Source organism: Phycodurus eques, chromosome 3 (genome assembly GCF_024500275.1).
Source record: "Phycodurus eques isolate BA_2022a chromosome 3, UOR_Pequ_1.1, whole genome shotgun sequence".
NCBI lineage: Eukaryota > Metazoa > Chordata > Actinopteri > Syngnathiformes > Syngnathidae > Phycodurus > Phycodurus eques.
Window position 1 is genome coordinate 8,216,526 of NC_084527.1, and position 27,150 is coordinate 8,243,675.

A 27,150-nucleotide genomic window follows, 5' to 3' on the forward strand; every position below is an offset into this window, starting at 1 on the left:
CCCCCCCCCCCCCCCACATGCTTTAAACACTTTATTAAAACACACTGCCACTATTCAAAGAATTCCTTATTGCCTGTTCTCACTCTGCCGCTCACACGATTCTTCAAATCAGAGGCAAAGCGTGCATACTTTTAACTGTTTGTCACTCCCCGTTGAAGTTTACTGTATTAGTCACTTAAAAGGAGAATTAATCAATGTCTATTTAAACACCAAAAAGTTGCAACAAACCACATAATTTGGCTCATGAAAGTGTACTAGCTTAATGCGAACATTTAATGTAAAACACCATAGACAGGCTAGTGGAAATTAGCAAAGATGTTACGCTGATTCTAAACATTCAAATAACTGCTACCGCAACACATACATTTTCTCTGGTCAGGGAACAACGTATAGTAAAGTGGCAAATTGTACTGGTCAGCATTTTTTTGGCACAACACGGAACTACACGGAAGGTGAACATTCCGGTTTGTCTGACAACGGTTATTCTATAAATCATGTAGACAACAAAACATTAGTAACTCATTACTTGGCACCTAAAATAAAATTTCCCATTTTTGTTGATGCCAGATGCTAGGTAGAATTCATGGGGCTCTCTTGTAACTGCCCTGTAGGCCGATGGAAGGAAAGATGATCTTCAGTTGACACCATGTCTGCCTGACAGTTCTGAGGTTCTGGGTTAGAATCTGCGTAGCATGTTCTTCCCCGTGCTTATGGTTTTTGTCTTTCATCCCACATTCCAAAAATTGTTTGGTTACTTGAAGGTGCTTACCGTAATTTCTCGTATGTAATGCATATTCCCCCCCCCCAAATTGTTTATTTCAAAAGTCAATAGTGCGTATTATACATGGGTATAGGGGGAAATGGGGGGGGGGGAGGGGGGGGAACTTTAACATTTTATAAATGGATGCTGCCATATAGAGGTTATGAAAAGCTGTATATTTTCATTCCAAAATTCCACCGCCACCTAGGGGTTATGAGAAAGGTGTACAATTTCATTGTAATACGCCATCGACATCTAGAGGTTATGAAAAAGTGTGGCCTATACTTTCATTCCAATATGATGGGTACGTATGACTGCATATATGTACAGTTGTGCTCATAAATTTACATACCCTGGCAGAATTTGTGAAATAATTGTTATTTTTTAAATACAACTGATGACTGAACAACAACCATCATTAATTTCTTTATGGTTATGTTTTGTTTAATGATAATGCTTTTGTGAAATACTTGACAGTTTAATTTGACTCCCATTGAAATAAAATTAAATGTTTTTTACCTGGCCCTTCATGTTTTGGACTCATCTTACAAATTCTGCCTGGGTAATCAAACATATGAGCACAACTTTGTGTTTTTCCATTTACTAAATAAAAGTAGGGCTATGAATTTCAAAATAAGAGCAAGTAAAGGAAAAGAAAGTATTACGTGTTCAAATAGTGCTGAACTTCAGAATAATTCTTTGAAAAACTAACAAAGTACAGATAATACTTCGTTTTGATCATATGGGTAGAAGCAAAATCATGCATTGTAAAAATGCATTATAAATAGGTAGAAGGGTTTTCCAGAATTTTGAGGTCCACTTTGGGGGTGCATATTATACATGGGTGCGCATGAATAATTTCGAGTGTTCGAAATTACGGTAATTGTCAGCTGGGATAGGCTCCTGCTCTTCCACGACCCTAATGCTCTTCTGTATTAAATATAAAATGCATGTCTGCAATAAAAATGGGACTGCCCGCTGCCTCTGGTGAGCCACAGCCTCCTCTAATAGATAATAGATGTTTAGTGTTTTTTAATGGAGAAAAAAAAGATATAAACTAGAAATGAAGTAGCATTTATAGTAGATGATTAAAAAGTAGCTCACAGCGCCATAAATTCAGTCAGAGGTCTAATTAATGAAAATAAACTAGCTCATGGGGAGTCGTTTTTAAAGGTTTACGGTGTAAACAAACAAGCAAAAACGAGACTATTTTCCCCCACTGTTGGTCAAAAACAATGTTGTGTAACAGGTCCAAGAAACAGGGTATTTTTCTTTTTTTGTTGTTGTTGTTGTTGCCCCTACTCACTCCCTGCCCAGCAGGATCCAGGAGCCATGTGAGCTATGTGGGGAAAGGGTGGCGGTGGTGTCGGGAGGCCCAGAGAGCGCGACGGTGCCTCTGGCTGCGCCTGGTGCAGCGATGTCAGGCCGCTATGGCATTCGAGGCGTGAGCTCTGTGGCGAGTCGCTGCTGAAAACAAGAGAGGGAGAGGCCGTCCTGGTATGAGAGGCAGCCACGTGGATTGTTTCACTTCAGTCTTGCTTCAAAGGGACATTTGTACCCACGCCGTTTTTCTTTTTCGCAGCCTGGTCACACCAACATTTTGAAAATGGGTCTTAGGGGCTAAATTCACACGGCCAGTGTTACATTACGTGTACATTTCAAGTGACACATCTGATGGCACTGTGTATCATAGAAAGTCAGCAAACAACTACTCCTGTTTTCATAATTTAATGGTATATGCACCCTCCGATGTAGCAAGCATATTAACAACATATTTAATGGCCTGTGCTTTTGCTGTAGTTGTCATTCACCGTGGGTGTTGTTGTATTCATCATGGGTGACTTTCGGGTATAAGCATGTGTGTAAATGTCATCGAATGGTTTATTTCAAAGACATTGTTCTGTCTGTTTACACTGTCCCTTAGGCAGAAATCCGATTCATGTGATTTGTATCAAGACTTGGAAGAGGCCCAATTCCGATATGAGGATATCCAATTCCAATCCAGAATTCGTGTCCCTCCCCTCATTATTTTATTTTTTTTTTAAATTAAATCTTTAAAACAAGTAAATTTAACTTGCATCATAACTCAAGAGATAAATGCGGAAAACACAGAGGACCCTTGTAGTAGCCTTTGTGCTTACAAGGTAGAACATAAAACAATGACCGCACCAACAAAGCCTCTAACGGAGTCTCATTAATAACATATGTCAAAAGCTTGAAACTAACACAGACAAGTGTTTTGACATCGCCAACTAGTGGCCTGGCATGCACATGCACATGACATCATTATCCTCTTTATGCTGAGGTTCCCGTTTTTACTGGGTCATTTTATGTAAACGTTCCTTTAATTATTGCTCTTTATACTCAACCCATCGTTTTTATTCCTCATCTCTAGCTCCTTCTAATCATCCCGTGTGTCTCTTTTCCTCCCTCTCCATTTTATATGCTCTTAGAGTCTCCATTTCTGCGCTTCTCAATTTTCCCTCCGTTTCATTTCCCAAGCCGGGCAATAGAAACTCATATCTTATTTACACTGCCCCTATCTAGATACAGCATGTTTCCATAATACTTCCTGTGTCCAGTCTCCCAGAGGATGGCTTGCCTATGCAGCTAGCTCGCTTCCCGATCGGCATCTCGTTCCCAGTTGGAGCGTGTGCGCATTCCGACCTCAGGGCTATCTGCTGCTACATTTAGAAACTGTGTTTACCGATGTCTAGAATTAGGAGGAACAGCACTCGGCCTATTTGCTGTGATGCCGCTCTCTTGAGTTTTCCCGGCGAGTCCTCCCCTTTATGTTTTACATGCTTCACTCGGGCAAACAACATCATTGCATCTTTAATGTTTGGTCCTTGCGCTCAATGAATGAGCATGTTCTTGGACAGTTGTGTTTTTGTTCGTTGGTGTCTGAGATTTTCACAAGAATTTAGTAGGAAATGGTACAAAATGTTGCAATCATAACCGGACTGGATTTTCTTGTCACATTAGCATCGCCGCACACATGTACAAACCAGGGCTGGGTATAATAATAGGTCAATTAACAGATTATTATAATACCATTGATTGTGTTGAGGCGATTAATGGTTTCTTGAGGTAAATGAGGCTGAATGGATTCCAGTACTTCCCTAAAAATAGTGAGCCCTGCTGCATCACGCCCTTGAATGCAATTTTCTGGGGTCTATTTCCAACTGTTTAGGACATGTTTCCATCATATTCACTAAGGTTGGATTGACATTGCATAGTTCAAGTGACACAATTCCGATTTTTATGCTCTCAAGTGGGACAATTGGGATATGCATCATGGACGCTTAAATCGAAAATGGAATGGAGTCAGATATCTTCAGATCGGTAACAAGCATTGTCCAAATGTGGATAAAAACACACTTTAAATCTAAATTAAACAATTAAATATGGTCTTAATATATTACATTGGAGGTGTGTCCCTCATTAATGAGCAAAATAATTGCTAGCGTAGTAATTTGGAGGTTGCTCACATTTAAATCCGTGGATGATTCGTCAGCCCAGGCCAACAAAAGTGTATGTACTTGTACATGAAATTTATCCACCTGAAATGTACATGGGAAAAGACAGTAAAACAAATCATATACAAGCATTAAATTGGAATTGGGCACTTAGCTCTGCTGTGTAAATCCGCAAACCTTTTTGTGCAAAATCTGACCAAATTCTCACGAGAAGCAAAAGCTTTCATGTCTGCTTCGATTTGTAACCTTGTTTACTTGAGTTGCTGTCATCAATAAACCATTGACCTTGTTTTATACAGGTAAAGTGCTTGTCGACTGCTTGTCTTTATGCAATATTCAGCAAGTGTGTCTTCTTTTGTTGGGTACGGAAAGCATTCCTGCATAGTACGTCAGTGTGCTAAAACTGGGCCATCAATACTAGTGTGGACATATTTAATAGACACTAAAATATGTTGCTTTTTATTTATTTTTTTTGCTGCTGGAAACCTCCACTGGTTTTAACACGCCTTGTTCTACTGGGCCCCGGCCATGCTTTTTCTGCACGACCGTACACGACTTTCAACAATGGCAAAGAGCCATTGTAGTGATGTTGACTGTTGGCCGCCACAGTGGCATTTCCACCCTGTCTGTCTGCATTCTTGCCCAGAACCTCATATCTGGCTGCCTGTCTGTCTCTCTGGCTAGCGATAAGCCAAGCTATAAGCCAGCTAGCCGTTCCCTCCTGGGCGGGTACGTCAGCTCACCTCCTAACCCTTTCACAGACACTGACAGGCCGCCCCGGCCCGGGGAGACGTGGGTAATGGGCGTCTCTGATGTACAGCCGGACTCGATTGGAGCGGATGGCAGACGCACGCCTAAAATAACAAAAGGAAGAGGGGAGGGGGACGAGTGAGGGAAAGAGCGAAGCGATCGATAAAGCAGGGGACACATGGCCTAATAAAGATTTATTCCCTTTTTTTTTTTTTTTTTTTTTTTTTTTTTAAACCTCCTCGCCGCCCGCCTTGGCAGGAGAGAATTTGATTAGCGGACTTCTTCTCCCAGGGCACCCCTGATTGCATGTGCACGCCCGAATCTGCACCCCTCCCTAGTGTGTTTGTGCGGAGGACTGAGGCCGATTTTGTGTCGTTTGTTCCATGAGCCGTGGCACGGGCAGCTGCAGCTGTGTCCTGGCCTAGCTCTTTCGCTGTCAGCTAATATTTAGTTAATCTTTGGTCTGGGACCTACGGGATTGGCCGGAACTCCTGGTGCCCCATCCATCTCGCACTGATCTATATTCCACACTGGATGCCTGCACCATTAAGCGGGACAGAGGGTGGGGGTTGGGGGGAGCAAAATGGGGGATGCGATGGCAGGGAAGCTGTAGAATGAAGAAGAAGGGACAGATGGGTGCAGGAAGAGGCAGGAGAGTGATGGAGGGCAGGTAATACAGAGCCTGGAGAGGGGGAGTCTACCTTTTTAGTGTTTAGCTTTGTTTCCACTAGGCGGTATGGTTTGGGGCAGAACGGTGCCGTAATGCTGAGCACATCTGCCTCACAGTTCTGAGCTGCAGGGTTCATATCTTTCCGGCCTTCCTGTTTGGAGTTTGCATGTTTTCCCCAGTGTTCCGGCTTCCTCCCACATCCCCAAAACATCCATGTTAGGTTATTTGAAGACTCTAAATTGTTCTTAGGTGTGAACATGAGTGCGTCTGCTTGCTTGTCTACGCTCTGCGTTTGGCTGGCAACCAGTCCAGTGTGTACCCCTGCCACTCGCTAGAAGTCAGCTGAGATACCCACAACCCTGATGAGGACAAACGTGCTCAAAAACTTGGATGTGCTTGTTTGTGCAGGATATAGTGTCTCTGTGTGAAAGCACTGTGTAAATCTCCTGAAGCAGGTATGTTGCAGGATATCGGTGTTTAAAGAGGGCTAGTACATGACATGGAACTGACCTGTATGCCATGACACATGACCTATCCTGGTTTAATTAATTGCCAAATTACATAGTTGATGGTAAGGTGTAATGATGTCTATTAAGGAATCTGACACAGCTATTGTCATCACTCCTACGCATCCTTAGGGGGGAAACCGAAGGGCTGATTAGGGTTTACGTGACCCAACCACTTGGTGGAAACATTGATGATAAACCAGTTCGGTACACTATTTGTTTAGTTTCCATTGCCACTCGTTAAAAGAATAATATCCAACCAACCATTCTCTATATACCGCTTATCATGTTCAGGGCCGCAGAGAACTGAAGCCTATCACAGCAGATTTCGAGTGAAATATAGACTGGACCCTGAACTGCTCACCAGTCAATCACAGGGACATTTGAGAGATAAAGCCATTCACTCTTGTATTTGCACAGTAACCGAGTGGGGAACGGAACCCACGCTGCCTGCATTGAAGTCAGATAAGGGGTAAAAGAAACATTACAAAAAATAACAGATTCTAGGACTCAGTGTACCCAACCACAGTACTATCCCTAAAGAGTGGTGCTAGACAGACTGCAGTCATTGACAATCTATGCCATTTAACAAAAATATACCATTCATCACAGTGAAGAATGGATGTAAAGTTTATGTTTCTTGGTTTCCCCTAATCGTGTTTAAAGCCATCGATTTCCATAACACTTATCAAGAATTGAGTGGATCCCCGTGAAGGGTAGTCTACAGCACTGGATGCTTTCCCGGTCATTCGTATGGTGATTTGTGAATAAGGCAGTGAATGTCTGCTATGTGAACCATGACATTATCAGTGTTGCCAAGAAGCCAAATCAGCATTTAACTTTGCCGTTGAAATGAACAATAGTATGGAATGGTTCCTTTTTAACTTTTTTAACTTTTTTCAACAGTCCCAACGTGCAATGTTTCGAGCTCACGAACCTCGCGCCATTAACTAGTTTGAACACAGTGTAAGAATAGGTTTTCCTGCAAGTCTTGCACCATACCTACGGTTTTTCATTTGATTGTTTTCTATTGATGGCCCAGAAGTGTTTTTCATAAAAATATTTACTGTAACTATGACTGTACTATTGAATTAGCGTAGATCCGAGACAGACAATGGTGCCCTCTGATTCAGTTACAAATTCTGGTTACTTCACCGTTGTAAAAGAGGAACTAAAAGAGGAATCTCATAAGATGTTGGAATGTTAAATGGGAGTTTCCATCTTGTGTTTAAATGATTGCAAAATGCGCAATCTGAATCAGATCCATATTATTATTATTATTATTATTATTATTACTGTAGCGAAGCGGATTGATTTGAGGGGGCAACCATTTTTTTCCCAAAACTGATACGATCAATATCATATATTTCCCAAATCTGATATGATCTATATCTATAGGTATATTTGTGAATTTGTATTTTAATAGCCAGATAAAACGGTAATTATTTAAAAATAAATGAACAAATATAAATACGGTCAGTCTTGCCAAGAAGCCAAATCAGGATTTAACTGTACTGTTGAACTATAGTGTACCTGTACAAGGGGTCCTCAGTTTATGGCGGTAACAACATACAGTAGGCTACTAGGTTTTGAACTTGTGCAGCGGCGTAAGAATATGTGGTTATGCGGCACTAGAAGGACCATTTATTTACTGTACTTAACTGTTTTTGATTAGATTTTTTTATATTGACAGCCTAGAAGAGTTTTTTTCTGAACATATCTACTGTAAATTCTGACTTTACTACTGCGCTAGTTGCGTACAGATTGGAGTGACGTCACTCCATCGTAAACCAAACGCTCTGTAGTTCATGATAGAGTTGGTGTTCTCATTTTTAAGGGAAGACCTCTTTAGGTTATGTAAAACAGTGGCGTATGCGAAGGCAAATGAGGGAAGCAGCAGGCCATGTGCAGCTCATTGATATGCACTACACAGCCTGGATGCAAGCCTCGCACACCTGCAAAGTCTGCAAGTTCTGAGTCACTCGTGGTCAAAATGCTTTTGATCCGCGACGCCCGTGTCCGTCTGAATGGAATATGATCGGTCATAAAGTGCTTTGCTACTAGGCCACCTCTTCCCCCCAGTGGCTCACTTTTCCTCGAAACCCAAATATGTTCACTTTAATGTCTCTCCTCTCTGTTTTGTCCATGCTCTTCCTTCCTTCTGCTGTAGTTAGCAACTCCTCTTCCTCACAATTCACTGTCCCATGTGTTCCCATTTGCTACCGCTGGCTGCCGAGTGAGTGTGCGTATGTGGCACCTGTTAGTGTAGCCTCGTGCAGCGTGCTTAGGGTCACGGTGGCGGGCGGTCCGCAATGAATAGCGGGCCTATTGCCCGAGCACAACTGGCTCGAGGAGAACCGGTGCGGCGAGCCAGTGAGGAGGGGACGAGTGGTTTGGGGAGCCAATGAGCCTTAACCACCTCCTGTCTGCGCTCTCTTCTGTCTGTGCTCCCGTCGGCAGTGGTGGGAAGTCACAAAGTATAAATACTTCATTACTGTAGCTAAGCAGATTAGCAGGTATCTGTACGTTACATGAGTATTTATTTTTCTGATGCCCTTTTCCATTTGAAAACAGATATCTGTACTTAGTACTCCTTGTTTTGTCAAAATAGGCTTGTCACTTATTTCAGCGACACAACTCAAATAAGATGTAAATAGAGAGTGCTAAAGTTAACTGTGGTTGAGATCTTGTGGGCTTCATAAGGCAGAAAAAACAGGGACAGCAGCGACATGAGGAAGCATTAGGTACTATAGTAACAGATTCAAATATGTATAGACATTTTTACTTTTACTAAAGTATAGGAGTATACTTTAGTAAAAGTACAAATGTACTCGGGTAGAAGTACAGATACCCCCCACAGGTATCTGTACTTCTACCCAAGTACAGAGCGTGAGTGCTTTTGCCACCTCTGCTCTTCGAAATCTACTAGTTTTTCCACTGTCCGCCTCCTAAACCTCCATCCCCACCCCTGCATCCATCTTTTTCCTTCTCTGCTTTCCTGTTGAAATTCTCTCCCCCCCCCCCCCCCCCCTTTCACCCATCTCTCTGTATGTCCTTCCAGCTGCTGGCCAGGGGAACAGCTGACTAAATCTAAAGCCGGGGGCCCCTGACTCTGGCCCTGGCCCCAGCTCTGCTCCAGCCTCCTTCTCCCCTGTTCCCAGCCCTCCCTTCTTTCCTTTCCTTCCTCTGGCCTCCAGCCTTTGGCTCCTCTCTCCGCCGCCCCGGCTCAGCCATGGCCCTGCCTCTGCGCCTCGGATCCAGCTCGGCTGGCTTGACTCAACCGTCCTTACTTTTGCAGCTGAAAAGCCTCTAAGCCCTCCCTCACTCTGTTTTGCTCATAAGCACGCCTCTCCCTCCCTCTGTCCCTTCTTCCCATCGCCGACAAGCTGCGGCTGGGCCCTTGGTCTAAACCCAACTTATCTGGACCGAGACTCCATCCAGGCTGGCCGCAGTTCAGTCCTCTGGCTCGCATACCCGGCCTCTCTGTTCCAGGCATTTCTCCCTGGCTGGTAGCGTTAGTCACTGTAACTCATTGTGGCTCACTCCCCCCTCCGAGCCACGTTCGGCTCGCACATTGGAGGCCTCTCTCCTCATGTGTCTCTTTGTCCACTCGCGCTCTCCTTTATGTCTCTTTAACTTGCAGAGACAGCCCAGGCCTTGGCACCAACGCGAGTGTGTGCATCGGGCGAGGGTGCGAAGCATGTGACGCCTGATTGGCAGCAGAGGACGGGGGGGTAGAAGTGGCGAAGGGGAGATTGGGCCTTGTCACATCTCCTGGCGGTTTGATTTCTGCCCAGGGAACTGAGCTTTTCGTACCCCTCCCCTCGCCGTCTTGGTGGCTGTCAGAGCTAGGCTGCGGGCTTGTGGGATTAGGTGAGGTTCTTGCCCGTAGAAGAGACCTGTCAGTGGTCTTCCACTTCCTCTCTTTCACCCCTTCCCCCTTGCATGAAGACACAAATCAGTCCAAAGACACACTTTTCTAAGGTGAAAGTTGGTTAAAAAAATGCTTAGCAGCCTTGTGAATTATTGGAGCCACTGGTCGTGGAGGGGTTCACGAAGGTAACTTTCATGCTAGGGATAGAGATAGTGTAGTCATTCATGTAGGTGATTTTACATTTGCAGACCAGTTGGTAGTGACTTCCCCGATTAGAGCCATTCTTGTATACTGGTGCACATAGCTGAATATTTGTTCTGTAGTGTTTCTCATTGATGCCCTCCACCATTGGGTCCATTGTTAATGTAGTGGTTCACACAGGTGACGTTCACGATTGGGGCCATTACTACTACTCCTATTACTACTACTACGACCATTAATAATAATAATGAAAGTGTATTGTTCACAGATGACTTTGCTGATTGAGGCCATTATTAGTATAGTGGCTCACATAGCTGACCATTTATTGTTTACTGATTCACATTGGTGACTTCAATGTAGTGTAGTGATTTACATAGGCAACCTTCACCATTGGGGCCCATGGGGAGTGCAGTGATTCACATTGGTGACTATGGTGATTGGGTGACAATTAGTTGTGTAGTGGTTCACATAGACGACTTCCTGATTTTCATCGGTAGTATAGTGTTCACATTAATGACTTAAGCCACACCCCACCAAACCACTTCCCCGGTGTGAAAGCTACATAAGCCGTAGCTACATGGTCACATCATCATGGAAGCGCCTGGTGGATTATTATCCAGCCCACTCTGGCTGTTGTTGCCATTTTGGTTGTTTGTGTATGCACAAAGAGGAAACCAGAGGGGAGGGTGTGCGGTTCGTGCAGCAAAAAAAGAAAAAAGTTTCCTTTTGGGTTCCTCGCATCGACTGACAGATGCGGGACGATGAAAGCGCATTCCGAACGCAGCGCGCACTTCAAAGCGTCCTGTGTTCCGCCATTTATCGGCAACAAGCCGCGCTCCCACTGTGGCTTCTTGAAAACGGGGAGGAGAGAAACTTGAAGGACCAGAGGCAGATGACAAGCAAGCAGCCATCCAAACAGCTGGAGGGGGCCCCGTGGAGGAAGAGGAGGAGGGCTGCTAAATAATCAGACCTAGGCGCTGTAACCGAATCGGACTGCTTTTCATAAACACTCTCAATCAAAACGGCTTGTTTGATGCGCACGCCTCCTGATACAAAGGATGTTTGAGCAGAGAAAAAATAACGGCTAGAAGTTGGTTCGAAAACAAATCTGCTTTGGGGGAGTTTTGATGCTTCATTCTGCTTTTGTATGAACCAACACAACCCACACTAGTAAGTCTGTTTGGTAAACTCACATGAAGTCAGCCAGTCCAGAGCTTTGAATACGAATCCAGTCGACTTACTTCACAAAACTTTTTAAGCTCTTTAGCTACACACCACATGATCAGATGTTCCAAAACCACAACTGTAACTATATTTAACTAAATCATCTATATGTAATTTTGAGAAGTGTATTTTTTTTTTTTAATTTTCAGAAAGTGGGAAAAGAAACTTGTGTAGTGGTTCACATCAGTGACTTTTTTTAACTGGGGCCATCTGGTGGTGTAGCAGGTCACATTGGGGGTTTTCATAATCGAGGGCCATTAGTAGTATAGTGTTTCACATCAGTGACTTTCACCATTGAGGGCCATTGACAATATAGTGGCTCACATTGGTGACTTGCAATTGAAAGTCATCTTCGGGAATTTCACGATTGGACTGTCGAGATTAACATTGACGTTTGGTGGTCGTTGGTAGTGTGGCAGTTCACATCGGGGAGTTTCGTGATTGGGGCCATAGATCATGTAGTGGTTCACGTAGGTGATTTAATTTTTGGGGCCAGTTCACATTGGTGAATTTCACGATTGGAGCCCATCAGTAGTGTACTGATTCACATAGGTTAGGAACATTGGTTTTTCACTGTTGACTTTCGTGATCGAGGCTGTTGGTAATGCAGTGGTTCACATAGCTGACCATTGTTACATAATGGTTAGCATAAGTGACCTCTGAGATTGAGGCCATTTGCAATGTAGTGTTTTCACCCTTTGCGATTGGAGTTGTTCACATAGATGACTTTCATGATTGATCCCGGTCTGATTCACATAGGTGACTTAAAGCTGGAATTTGCAGATTAAAAGATTTTTGTCATATATGTTAAAAATGTCTCTATGATGTGACATCAGAATATTATTAAAATCATCCCTCTCTGGCCCAATCTAATGCCTCTAATTCAGTTTTAATTATTATTTTAATACTGACGCAGTGCAAGGAAAACTAGCCAATCAGCGGGTGTAGAGACAGGAGGCGTGACTGAAGTGATGTCAATTTTTTGCTCACAAGCTTCATGGGGAGACGCAGCAGCCTCCCACCAAAGGAGACTGCTGTAGTTTATTGGCTGGATTATTTAAAACTCATTCGCCGCCAGCCCTCCCATTTAACGTGGATATTTGCCTTCTAAAGCCATCAATGGCAGTGAAATTAACTTCAGTTAGGAATAAAAGTTAAAAAGACGTAATCAGACCGGTCTCTACTTCAAATCAAGGGGAAACATCTATAACGGTGGGTGGTGACCTAAACGCAGAGGCTGCATGGCTGCATGATCTTGGAAAACCTCAGTTTACGTCACATCACCATTCTCACCGAGTCGTCGGCTAAGTTCATGACCTCTCATATTTTTGAATGATTGTACATTCCAAAACACCAGACACAAAGGTCCCGTCTTCATTCCTCCAGCGGCTCATCACGCTAGCCTGGCCGACCAAGGAGCACTCTGAGGCGGCCAGCCATGCGTGACGAGACACAGTCTTTCTGGTTCTTTTTTGTTGAGTGAGCTGGCAAATTTTTGTTCTGCAGACATGCGAGGCGGCGGGGTTCGGGGCCGGAGTGGGGGCAGGGTTTGGGGCGGGGACTTAAATGAGGCTAGATTCAAATCTTGATAGCATTTTGAAAACTTGTATATCCCACCTTCATCAGTACTGTGGAGGTTCACATTGGACAATTTTGCTCTTGGCTCTATTCGTAGTCCAGCGGTCCATTTGCTGATATTTGTTGTGTACAGTTCATGTAGGTGACTTTGAGACCATTGGTATTGTAGTGTTCCACATAAGTGACTTTCACAAATGGTGGTCATTGATTGTTTTGTTTAACATAGGTGACTTTTGCGATTGGGGCCACCAGTAGTATGGCCATTCACATGGGGGGCTTTTGTGATTGGGGCAATTGGTAGCGTTGTGGTTCACATTGGTGACATGTACGATTGGGGTCTTTTATAGTTTAGTGGTTCACATCGGTGGGACCAATACACACTTACTGGCCTTTTCATTCCTGCCCTTATTTTCCAATGTGCTCCTCTCTTGTTTGCTATACTATGATGTCACGCAGTTTTACAAAGCTGACGTAGCTCACATACACCAGAAGCCACATCGGGTATCCAACCACACCTTGGCGACCGAAGCGTACCGCGTGGTGGAAACATGGCTTTAGACACTCCCGCCTCTCACCAGCCTCCCCCTTAGCCTCCCGCCCCACCCTCACTTTGGCACCCATTGACTGCCACTGACCTAATTTGGGAAAATTTCACTGACCTACTTCATGGGTGAATGCTGACTTGCCCACAGGATACGAATCTCGCATAAACACATTTTCTGTCCTTTGCGGTGAACTCGCAGGTCCTTCTAACGTCCTTTCTGGTCGCCATGGCGCCCCGTGAACGAAACTGGGGAAGGGGGGGGTTATCTGTGGAAGCGGAGACGAACCGACAATCGGCGTGTCCTCAGTCGTCTAATGTGATCGCGCAATGGGCCTATAGCCTGCAATAATTGAACAGATTCTGTAGAGACTACATGTGGCAAAGAAGTGTGATGAACAGACAATGAATGGCTGTGCCGTGCACGCCTCTTTTATTTGCCAACAATCACATGCCCTCCAATGCAAATACGTGTGCTTGCGCTGGCGGCAAGTTGTCATGGCGACACATACATATGTCAAACAAAAGACAGAGGCTACTGGGGGTGGAGTGGTCTTTCCTCCTCTCGTCCAGCGGGGGTCCATTACATCTCAATGTCCATTGGCGTGAAAGGGGAGATGTTTCTGTAATGTTTGCTTTTAGCTAGCGTGAGAGTTGAAACCGAAACCACCCAGAGAGGAGGAAGAGAAGCTCAATTCCCCGATTGCGAGGCTTCACCCTTCATTGATGCCCCCACCCCCGCTGCCCCCTTCTGTAGTATGTGATGCTCCCCCCTCCCTTTTGCTTTATTGCTTATCCTTGGAAGAGTGCTCCTAACATCAACGTCAATATTTACAGTAATAGCCCGCAGGCGCCAGCATCGACCCCGTGTGCTCTTCTTACCTTTCTCCAGACCCTCCCCACCTCCTTCGCCGTCGTCTTCATCCCCTGGCCCCCTTCCTTCCGCGGCCTCTTGACTGCAGGTTTTGAGAGATGCTGCACGACGCGTGTCAAGCGATATTAAAACGTGAGAGATGCTCACCTCCCACCCGTCACTTCCTTCGGTGCCCACCCTCCGCCACAGACTGTCTGCTGTGGTTAATGTGAGCAGTGACACTTCTTGGTTTCATCCACATCCATGTTGGGACTTTTTGTAGGCCTTGATAAGGGAAAAGAAACCATACTTCCATCCATCTATTTTCCATAGCGCTTGTCCTCATTCGGGTCGCAACTGAGCAGGACCATTTCCAGTCGTCACTGAAACTAACACAGGTTTTTGCAATGTGGTAGGAAGCAGGAGTACCCAGAGAAAACCCATGCAGGAGAGAGAATCCAATGGAGAGTTGAACCCAAATTTCCTGACTCTGAGGCAGACATGCTAACCACTAGTCTGACGTGCAGCCTGGTAATAATGAAAATGAAATTAAATATAATTTAAAAAATGTTTTCGGTGATGATGATTAAACATTTGTTACTCAAATAAAAAAAATACAAATTGATTAAAAAATATATTAAATTACTATTACCAATGAAAGAATATGGGGTTAAAATCTAGCATTTTCCAATTTTTTTAAAAAAATGTCAGGTTAAAGAAAAATAATTTAAAAAAATAAAAAAAAAGTCTGTCCCTGTAGCAGGGAAACTCAATTTTAGTGTTATCTTTGTTTTTAAACACATTCACTGCCATTGACTTTAGGCTTTAGAAGTCAAACATTCATGTTACTGGGAATATTGGCAGTGAATGAATTAATGTATTGAACATTATTAAATATTTGTCAAACATTTGTTTTTCAAGTGCAAATTAATGCTATTAGTAAACTATAAAACTAATATTACCAATCAAAAGTATATACAACAAAATCACACCGTGCTTGTGTGGCTTTTCTCCGGGTACTTTGGCTTCCTCCCACATTCCAAAAATATGCATGCTAGGATCATTGAATACTCTAATTTGAGCATAGGTGTGAAGGTGAGTGTGAAGGCTTGTTAGTCTATATGCACTCCAGAAAATGGATGGATGGACTTTGAAGACGATTATAGGCCAAACCGCATGCAATTGTTTGTCCTTTTTTGTTTTTTAATAATAGTGTGTTTTTTTGGACGTTAACTACACTTTTTTTTGTAACTGTGATCAAAGAATAATGACAAACGGGAACATTTAGCAATTACAAAGCTGGCAATTACAAAGTTGGCCAGCATTGTTGAAAACAAAAAGAAAATGGCTTCTGAAAGGCTTAACTGACTTCCTGGTGCGTGCATGCATGTGCTCTTTCATGTGTGTCAAGGTAATAATATGAACCTATGAGCACTGTAATGGGATGTGGGGTGGCTGTTAGGCAGGATGAAGGGTGGGGGTGCGCTTGCACGAGCACAAGCGTACACACACGCACACACACATTGCAGATGAGGAGAACTGCCGGCGTGACCTCAGTGCATCCGGGAATGAAAGGGTTAAATGGAGCTGGCGGTCCGGTCGGCGGGAGGGCGGCCGCTGCGCATTACGCCAAAAAAAAAAAAAAAACAAGAAAAAAAAAAAGCAGCGGCTGGCTGGAGCTGAAAGGGGAAGTGCTGAGCTCAGAGGAACGCTGGCTTGCTGCCACCTCAAACCCCCCTCTTCCCCCCCCCCCCCCCCCCCCCCCCCCCCACCCGGCCTCCCATCCGCCAACCATCCCCCTGCTGTACCCCGCCTACCCGCTACAGCTGAGCGCTCCCCACGCTTCCCCTCCGCCAGGCGTGGTGATGTGTGTCTGTGTGCCTGCTCAGGAATGCAATCCCCGCCCGCCCCCTCGACTGGGGCCTGCGTGTGCGTGTGTTTATGTGTGCACGTGTGTGACTGTGTGTGTGTGTGTGTGTGTGTCTGGAATGATGCCTCCCCTTGTCTAGTAAGTGACGTCAGTACACACACAAAACGGGTCAGCACAAGGCTAGGGAACATTCACCGTGTGTGTGTGTGTGTGTGTGTGTGTGTGTGTATGTGTGCGTGCGTGCAATCGGAGGGTGCAACCGGAGACGAGCCAATTACCGAGGAGAGAGGAATAGTTGTTTGGGAGCAGGATGGTGATTGCAGGGAGCCAATGAAGCCAGTATGAGTGCATGCATAAAGCCGGCGTCGGCGTAGTGTGTCAGGGCTGTGTGATATGCAGTATGTACGCCTGTACGTATATACCAGTGTTCGGAGAGTTCATTTTCTACGGGAACTCCTTCAAAGTTCAGTTCACCGTTCCAAAAATGAACTAGTTCAGTTCATAATTCAAAATTTTGAACGCAGTTCACCGTTCAAAAAATGAACTACTTTTTTTTTATGTTGCTGACAATGCTATTACCCTCAAAATACTGGCATTTCATTTCCTCATTGTTGCCACCAATTCCATCCACACTAGTAACCGGATGCAACTTTCACCCTTCTATCTCAGAAACATGAGGAAAAACTTGAATCGTAATGCTAGGACTTTTTTCTTTCATGCGCAAGCAAAAACACACCACACAGTGTGATTGGAATGATGGTGCAATGGTTCGGTTCGTTATATTTTATTTATTTATTTATTTACATTGTACGAAGTATCCAGGATGCTGGATGTTATTCCACTGCTACATCGGCATATGTTCACATTTCCTGTTCTGTGTCTGTCATCACAATTTCTCTCCTGGTGTGCTTATTTGGTGATGTCAAACAACAAAACATGACTACTCACAAAGAAAAAGCCAAGATGCTCACCTGCTGTGTTGTTGCCATTTTGTACCGAGCAACCAGGATGCTGAATTCTGTGCTACCGCTACATCATGATATGGCCCATTTCCTCTTCGATGGCCGTCGTCACATTTTTCCTCTTTGCTATCTATCACTGTTATCCTTATGTAAAAAAATATTGTGGGAAAAACCAGAAACAGGGCAAAGATGCTGCTCACAGCGCCTGTGTTGTTGTGAATGAGTGTCAGGTGACTTGCCGACAAACAGGGAGGGTAAACATTTGCGTGGCTACTTCCTGGTCTTAAATGAAATACACACATTCAGGGTTCCATGCACACTCGCACATCCTGTCCCATGCAAATAATTATTTTCAGTCTGCTTGCGTGTTGTAACACACGCCTTTGTAGTGCATCGAGTTCTTTTGCAACATGTTTTTTTTCCACGCCAAGACGAATGATCGAAAGGCCTTTGAGCAAAAGGATTTATTATGGGTCAAAGTGTAATTAAGGCGAGAGAAACGCATCTGTAGTCAGTTGTGACAAAATGTCATTTTGCGCAAGTCACACTCACACACACACACACACCCACACAACATTTCCTCCAGCACCTACGCGCATTCCAAACCAATGAGCTGCATTTATTGTTTGAGTCTTTTTGTTTATTCTTGAAGCGCGGCTGACTCCAGGCGGCGTCATCTCCCTTCACTGGCCCGGGCCAGCGCCATCACGTCCCCACTACTCATGGCGCGCCGTGCATTTGGTACCTGGGACTTTAGTAGGGACTCTTGACGCCACGAACACGTCACAATTATAAACAAACAATCAATAGTAAACAAAAATGCAATATAACAGCAAACAACTGTGCCACGTACATCATTTGGAGCGGTTCAGTGTCATTATACTTTATATCTAATAACATGACAAAAACATTAAATATTTCAATAAAAAGGTCAGTGATTCTGTTCAGGCCAGCAGAAAAGACCAGTGCCACTACTATATGGCTTTGTCGTTTGGCCTGAAGGAGCGCACAATGGCTTTTCAATGGGGCCCGTGACCTCCTCCATCCATATAGCTCATGCGTCCCTACTGGGACACACCCTTTGCTAATCACCTACATTCATTCCCAAGGCCCGCTGAAATTTCATTCACGCCATTGAACCTCACACACGGTACTATAATGTGAAGTTCATATACAGCCATGAGACGGAATTAGCAGGGCACGAGCTTCTCAAGTGACATAGATACATATTCGGACAATGTGATGCGTGCAACCTGAGCCCGATAATTCTAGAATGGAAGCCTTCAATATAGATATCGTTGCTGGAAAGTTATGTCGACAAAGACAAAGTAAAACGTCCACCATCTCGGCCTCAAAAAGCAGCTGTCGCTTCAGGTTGTAGCATTGTTTTGTTGACTTTCTTCAAATACATTATAAATAGCCCTCAATTGTGTGCCTTGTCTGCCTTTTATATATTTTGTTTCAAGTCTAATCGGACAGATGAGCAACGTAGCGGACGCTAGTGAGGATCAAATAGTTAGCCCCCTTTTGGTAGGTGAGCTTTTTAAATACTGGAAACATGGCAAACAGCACGGTTATACCTTCATAAATGGGCTCCCATCAGCTATTTTGTTTTTATACAGAAATTAAACTGGAGAACTGCCATGTTTTATCAGGAAAACATCCAGGCTAGCTGCCTATTAGCAAAAGTAGACTAAGCCAAGCAACCACTGCTGTAAGATTTGCATTTACTTTATTGAATCTTTCATATATGTATCTTGTATAAGTTTAATATATGACGTTAAGTTTATTCATCCATAATTCAGAGAGTGAAGCAACATAGTGGATATTAGTGAACAGCAAAGAGTTAGCATCTTTATGCGAGGTGGGGTTTGTAAAAGTAAAATCATATATTGTAAAAAGATTGGTATAGCTTGTATCTTCATAAACTAATTGCAATGATGTCTCACAAGTTCAGTTATTTTTTTGTACTAATTAAAACCCCTTTTAATCATTGGAGCGTCCAGGCTAGCTTTACTTCAGTTATGCTAGGCTAATCTAAGATACTGCTGGTGGCACCTTTGTGTCGGCTTTATGGAATCACTTGCTTTATCACCGAGTACGTTCGGAAATTCACTCCAAGCTTGCTCTCCACACTCCGGACTGTTCGGACATTCAGAGTGTTGTTGGAGTGTGCTGTTCGCTGATTCAGAGCGTCGGAACGTCTGGCAGGATGAGCATGGAAGCTTATTAAGCAAGTCGTTCAAGCAAGGCGGTCGTTCGATGACGCAAAGTGAGGTTTATGTGTCTTTTGTTTTGTGTGTTAGTTAAGACTGGATAATCTTGTTTGTAAGTGTTATAATAACTCCCAACAGGTCTGGATAGCTGTTCTTTTAGCTAAACTAGGCTCAGCTAAACAACTGTTGCTGCTGCCATTTATTGAGTCACTGGATGTAGTACCGTTTTAAAGCTAAAAAGAACATAAGAATGTATATTTCCATAAATGTGCACACCGAATACAGCATGCAGCTTTACGATTGCAATGCCTTGTTTATTTTGCACAGAGCACATTAACGGTGCAATGATGTTGCCCCAGAGATACGAGCATTCACACTAATGCTGCAAAATAGATAATTGGATGCCTACGAAGGACCATGTATTTAAAATAAATATATGCAATAGTTTATAGCTTGACTTACCTCCACATTTGTAGCCAAAAACGTTGAGATACATGCTTTTCATTGGACTGTGCTGATATACAAAATATTCTATAATTATATTACAAATATTGCATATAGGTTTTTGTGTATATTATATACTATTACAAATATACTATGTTTATTTTGAAGAAGAAGAATAGAAGAAGAATCACCTTTTATTGTCATGAACATGCATGCATGTACACGAAATTTGTTCTCTGCATTCAACCCATCACAGTGAACACATACACATGCTAGTGGAACACACTGGAGCAGGGGGCAGCTGAAACGCCCGGGGAGCATTTTGGGGTATCAGTGTCTTGCTCAAGGACACCACAACCGTGAGTCCAGGGGATGTTTGCGGATGGTCCAGTCGGTCTCGAACCTAGGTCCCCCACGGTGGCAGGCGATGATCTTAACCATCGGGCCACGGCTATAAAAACGAAATACTTAGGAGTAGTAAGCATCCAATAGAGTTCCTCTTAAGAAAATAACCCTTGCTCTAAACAATGTATTTTTTGTATTATATTGCATATAATACATTATGATAAATATATTGTTCTCTAAATAACATTTGCATTTTCTAATTCAAGTACTAATTGTGTCACTTAAAATTCTCCTTTATTTTTTCTTTCACAACAGTTATATCTAACTATCCTTTTATATGAGCATTGTGGAAAAACACTAGCTATCTAACCATCTAATATGCGTCCGATAGATATGCCATCTTGATGCTGTTCATTCCTTCTTTTGTTTCGATTTGCCTCCTCGTACGGACGCTCTGCTGTCTCTTCGTAGCTGCTCATCCTTCAGAGCGGCCAACCTTTTGGGATCCGTCACTGACAGGGCCGCCCGTCCTGCGGAATTACAATCCATTTTGAAAGTGATAGTTGGAAAATTGCAAGTCACTCTGGATGCAGCGCTTTCCAACTAAGTGGCAGATGGCGGCGGCTTGTCACTTGCAAACGCCAGCCAGTGACAGCTACGATCCCCCCACCATTCCCCGGGCTCCCCCCCTTCCGTCTTTCGCTTTTTACTTCTCGGATTAACAGGGAAAAAATATCACGGAAAACTAAATAATGCTTTACTGTGTTACCTTGAGTTATGAGTTTAATTTGTTCTGTGACCTAGTTCATAACTCAATTTAATCATAGTGTACAGTAACTCCTTGTTTATCGCGGAGGTTAGCTTCCGGACCAGCCCCGCAATAGGTGAAATCCACAAAGTATCGAACACATATTTTTGGGGACTATTTATACATATTTTAAAGCTGTATGAACTTCCCCAGACTCTTATTAATTTTCCTTGCACTCATATTAACCACTACCACACTCTTATAAACACTTTCTATACTCTTAAACACCTTTTAAACTCTTAAACATACAGTAATGCACAGAAGTACTGTACACTATGTACATTTTATTCCTTTTCTTTTAATTAATTGAGTTTTTTTTTTTTTTTTTTTTTAGTTTTGTTTTAGGATAGGAAAAATTTATTTTACCACCAAAGAAAATAGAGTATAGACTCAAAATCACGCAATATGGTGAATTTTGCGCATTATGAATATGCAAAACAATCTGCAATGCACTAAATCTGCAATAGGTGAACTGCAGTATATCGAGGGAATGTTTTATATCAAATCAATTTTCCTCATTGAAATGAATTGAAATGCCATGAATCTGTTCCAACTCCCCAATAACACCATTTTTGTTTTGCTTATGTGTTTTAGAAAAATAGGACTGTATTGTATAAAGTGTGTGGCGTCAGGACCTGGTTTCTGCTGTGTGTGTGTCTGGGCATGAGTTGTGTCTTGTAGCAGCTCCTTAAGAGTTTTCTCATTTTGTATTCATGAGTTTGACTGTCCTGTTCAATAAACGGCAGACAGCGCGTCGGCAACTGTGGCTTTCCTCGCCCACATGTGAAGCCATTACAGTATCTTAATTGCTCTATTTTATTTTCACTTCACTTGAGCAGCGGTGTATCTGAAGCTCGCTCGTATCTTGCAAGTCAAGGTACCAACCACTCTATGAGCAAGTTTGGATCGTGAGAAAGAGGAGATGCGAAAAGGAAAACACATCTGGGGAGAAGAAGACTCCTCGCCCTCCCCGGAGGGTTCAGGGCATAAATATGGCCGCCCTTGGAGCTCAGCTGTGTTATTCCAGCCCCTCCCACACCTAGCACTCACACACACACATTTGAGGCAAGGTCTCCTGCAGGATAGCATTGATCTCTGTTTAGTCTCCGTATGGGTGCTTCCTTATAGGACCACACATGCACGGAGATCCGAAAAGGCCTCTTAATCAAGGCGTGGCGAGGAGGTTGGGGGGCTTTTGACTGTGGGTGGGATGGGAAGAGGGTCCGAAGGTGGGGGTTGCGTGGCGACCTCTCTTTGACCCCGCTGCAAAGCTGTGCTTTTCGGATCGGATTCCAGCCCGGTAGCCTTTTTTTATCCGCTGGGGTTTTCGCAGGCCATTTTTGGTCAACACGGGAGTCAGATGGTGTATTTTCCAATCGGTTGCAGGCGCTCACGGGCTTTGGATCATAAAAAGCTTGCTTTGCACCCCACCCTCCCCACTTGTCTGAGGAGGTAATTTGATTAATGTGCGAGGCCAAAGTGGATGGGCACCGGCCCATTTAACAACTGTTTTCTGTCTTTGTTGACTCGCTGTCACAGCGGAATCAATTCTGAAATCAAACGTTTTCGCATAGCCATATTAGATTTTGTTGACTGTCACTCCCAGTTCAGCCAGTAGACATAATGACCACTCCTCGTCTTCTGCTTTGATTTGGAATCTTAAATCCCTTACAGAAATATGTTTGTTATTCAATCTAATATAGTTTTTGAACACTGAGCGCTTTTTTGCGTATCTTTGAGGCTGCCGACCGCCATTCCTGCCAGGCTGCCTTCATGTGCTGAGCTAAATCCTATTTTATAGGCCACGTAGAAAGGCAGCGTTCTTCTGTCTCAGTATGTTGAAGACTTCCAGCCTGTGGCTTCTCCTCCAAGAAATTGGTATAGCGAAGGGATGAGGATTTGACTTTCTCTTCGTCGACAATGGGGATAATCAAATAATCAATTGTGCATCTTTCCATCCGTTTTCTCCTGTCTATCTTGTTTAGGGTAACAGGTGAGCTGGCGCCTATCCCAGCTGACTTTGGGGGAGAGCCAGCCAATTGCAGTGCACATATAGACCAACAACCATTCCAACTCACATTCACACGTATCAACAATCTAGAGCACAAGTGTCAAACTCAAGGCCTGGGGGCCAGATCTGGGTCACCACATCATTTCATGTGACCCGCAAAAGAAAATCATGAGCATTTACCTCATATTCTTCTGTAGAAAAAATTTCAAATTGAGCTATGTTACATTTTATTATTACATTATTTTGAGTCTTAAGTGAACCTAAAATTCATGTTGTTCGAAATCCGGAGGAAGCACACTTAAATACCGGTTTGTATTGTAGTGTCTGTTTGTTAGATACATGCTTGTGCCTTTAAGAGGCAGTGTCTGGTGGGGTGGCGTGTGGTGTCAGCAAGTCTGCTTGTGAGTGTCTCGGTGTGAGCTGTGGCTGACAGCAGCTCCTGTGTGAATGTGCTCATTATGTTTGTGTTTAACTGTTCTCACTGCGTTCAATAAACGGCTGAAATGTGCGTCGTCGACTGTGGCTTTTCTTTGCTCCATGCGAGGATATTATAGTAAGTAAACTGTAAAAACCCATTTAAAAAATAAAAATGTAAAAATCATTGTAGACCGAAGATTTCCGCAATACTTTCTAGCAGGGTTTTCCACCACAGAGGGATCACTTTATGTTGCTGCACAGACAAGCGAGGATGTACCGGAACCTCTCATAACCGATGTTGTGGTCTTCTTTAGCCAACAAACTGGCCGAGACTGAATCAACAGACTGGAATTTTATGTTTAATTTAGGCCTCTCTTCTTCTTGTTAAAAGGACATTGGTGGTCCTGGCTGGTCCAGAGAGAGCATTCCGGCTTACCAGCGCTTAAATTTCAAAACTGCAAAGACAGACTAGAGTAAATGGCTAATCAGGGGTGTCCACACGTGTATGTGTGTGGGGGTTGGCTTTGATGTAGAGCCCCCAATCACCAAAAGTGTGTGGGTGGTCCCTTAAAGCCTGTATGGGATTTGAACATACATGTGTATATATACACAGTATATATACATGCATTTATTCTGGCTCGCTCTTTCACACACTCTTCCACAACGCCCCGGGCCAAGTGTGATTTCACCGCTGCGGCCAGGAGGGGTTTCTAGGGCAACCTCACTGAGGCCTTGTTCTAAAAATGGCCGCCATGGTTACTTTGAAAGCCAAGGCCGGCCTCTTGAACCGGCACAGAAAGAGAAGCCCTGAGCAGCACTCGCGGAAGGTGGGGTGAGGGGGGCTCGGTGCTAGGTGGACCGGGGTGGGAACCAGGCGCTTTAATAGCGAGCCATGAGACATGGAAGGTTTCAAACCCGCCCATCCAGCAGTCATGGGAGATGTGTGTGTGTGTGTGTGTGTGTGTGTGTGTGTGTCTAAACAGTAATATCCCTGTACTCAGGGCTTGGCTAAATTAAAAGGGCATATTTGGCGTAGGGGGCAGTTTTTGGTGCCCAGGCAATTGGACGGGGAAAGGCGAAACTCATTACCTACCCATCTGTCAATAAGAGAGAGAGCTGTGGGAAAAGCGCGAGGGTTGGTTGGTCTGTCGGTTGGTGGGAGGCCGAAACAAAACAGACCTTTGAATGAGTTTTATTGCCACTTCATCCTCCATGTGTGATGAATTTGAGGAAGAATTGTGATCATTTCGCCTCACGGGGGGAACAGAAAAATGGTTTGGAGAAAAAAAATACATGTGCACTGCTTTAGTCTTTTGCATTAGTATGCTGTTTTTTTCCTGTTGTTGTTGCTCTCACATGTTTTTGATGTTCTCTTTTCATTGCACTCTTAGGACTCCTCTTGAAACACGTGTTACGCACACACACGCGCACGCATACACAATTACAGCAAGGATATATGGTACTCTAAATACAAAACTGGTTCAGCATCACTTTGACAGTGCACCAGCTTTTAATCTTAAGGATAGCATCCCTGCCCTTGCCATGGCAACCTTTTATCGCCTGCTCAATGTCGCGTTTCCCTCAAGGGAAAATTCAACTCACACGCCAATGTATACTTTTGTTTTTCCACTCCACACATAGAACCAGATCGCACACGTGCAGTATGCAAAGAGAGATTCAGAGTGAAAGAGGTGCTCAGAGTGCTGCACCACTTGAGCTGGGTTGGTGGGGACGATACCTCTCTCCAGGGCAGCTCGACAGTAGCCAGCATGCAGACTAGCATCTCTCCAACACCTAATTGCCATTTTCTTTTTTTTTTACGTTTTTGTCCGTAGTGGGACTCAAACCTCTATCCTCTGACTCCTTAGCCCAAGTCCTTACAGACTGAGCTACTGCCGCCCCAATTTATTTATTTATTCATGATTTAATTTATGGCTAAGAAGTGTTTTTACATTAGTTCAGAGTTTTATGACTGCATTATCCTAGGTTAGTCGTAAACTACGGTAAGTGCAGACTTTCCAAATATATGTCGCCATCATAGGAACAGAACATTGGCATGAACTGTGCCTGTTCACAGGTCAAGCAGTTTTGTCACTGTTTTTAATATTCCACGGTGCACGCATTACACGAGTAGAAATGACAAACGTAAACACACATGCTAATGTTAGCTGCTGCTCTGCATTACCACTGCTTTGCCGCAGTGGCCCTTAGTGTCCTCTTGTATGAAATGCATCTTTTTCTATACATCTCAACCGCAAGGCACATTTTAGAATGTGGGAGGACGTCTGTAGAGATACCCTGAAAAAAATCCACACAAGGTTGGGGAAAACATGCAAAGACCGCACAGGAGGGCTGGAACCGAGATTCGAACGCAAAACTTCAGGACTGTGAGGCAGACGTTCTAACCACTGTGCTGCTGTGCTGCCCCCTCGCGCAAATAAGGAAGCCAATAAACAAAAGGTACTAGGTAAAACGCAGCACTCCGAACAAGATGGAACAGTCAGTAACAATGTTTTACAGCTTTACCAATACCCTTCTCCTGCATATTTGTGAATTTTACCATTGAAAGTCACACTTTATTCAAACTGTTTTGAAAAAATAGCACAAAATTAACTTAACTGAACATTAAATTTTTTTGTTGTTGTTTTGTTCGTTTTTTCTTAACCCATGCCCCACAACTGGTGGAGTAGTTTTGCCGTCATCATAAGAACAAAAAAGTGAAACATCTTTTTTTCCCCCAGAGCCTTCTGTCATCTGTGTGTAGTTACACGCCAACAGAATCTGGTTTAGTCCTTCGTTGTCGCACCAGCTGCACGGTTGTAATCCTTTTTGTCCCACTTAGGTGAGTCGGCGTGACTCCCTCACAGTGGCGGTGGTTCGCTTTGATCAGCGTAGATGCAGGCGGCTGCCATATTCCATGCACACCACCACACCTTGTGCGAATATTGTTCGCAAACGTGTCCTCCCTTTTGCCAGCTGGCTTTTACGATGGCAGGAAAAAAGAACAAGCACATTTCCGCGGCGATGTTTGCATATTTTCCGCCAGCACTTCCTGCTCGTGCAGATAGCGTTGTTGCATTGGTTCATGTTCTCAGCAGTGGTGGCAAAAGTACTCCACTATGTAGGTAAAAGTAAAAGTACAAATACCTGAAAAAAAAAAAAACAGTTTGGTAGACCATGTATTTAAATGAATGATTTAAATTGTACAGCACATTTTGTTATTGTAGAACACAAATAGGTGTGCTGTTGATAGAAATAGTCAATAATAATATTTTATATTTTCAGCAATATTTCCATGCATCGAAAAAAAATGCAATGGAATATTACAAAAGAAATACAAAATACACTGAATCCAATGTCCCCAAACCTTTAAGCTGTTTTTTTCGTCAAGAAAAGTAGCTTTTCTTTCTGTATATGCCATTAGTATGCACTTTTCTTTCTATTTTGTAACCATGAAGTAACATCTCAATCATTTGGTAGAGCGTTGTATGTTAAAAAAAAAAAATCTACTGACTTTTGTATAACTGCCCAAAGGAATTCTTTAGTATTGGTTAAAGTGTTAAGTACAGTAGTAAAAATGTAAATATTTTAAGGTCAAATATATATTTTACCCGTATAATACCCTTTCTGTACATAAAATA

The 27,150-nt window shown here is 43.5% G+C and overlaps 1 protein-coding gene and 1 long non-coding RNA gene across 2 annotated transcripts in view; one reads left to right on the top strand and one right to left on the bottom strand.

The window, feature by feature from the left end:
- Window positions 1-27,150, top strand: part of LOC133399901 (zinc finger SWIM domain-containing protein 6) — a 73,750-nt gene that overhangs the window by 14,658 nt on the left and 31,942 nt on the right. The window lies entirely within an intron of this gene.
- On the bottom strand, window positions 247-17,504 carry LOC133399902 (uncharacterized). The gene is made up of 2 exons (XR_009768269.1): window positions 17,278-17,504; window positions 247-2,224 (listed from the first exon to the last, which is right to left on the bottom strand). It is a non-coding gene; the product is annotated as an uncharacterized LOC133399902 (long non-coding RNA).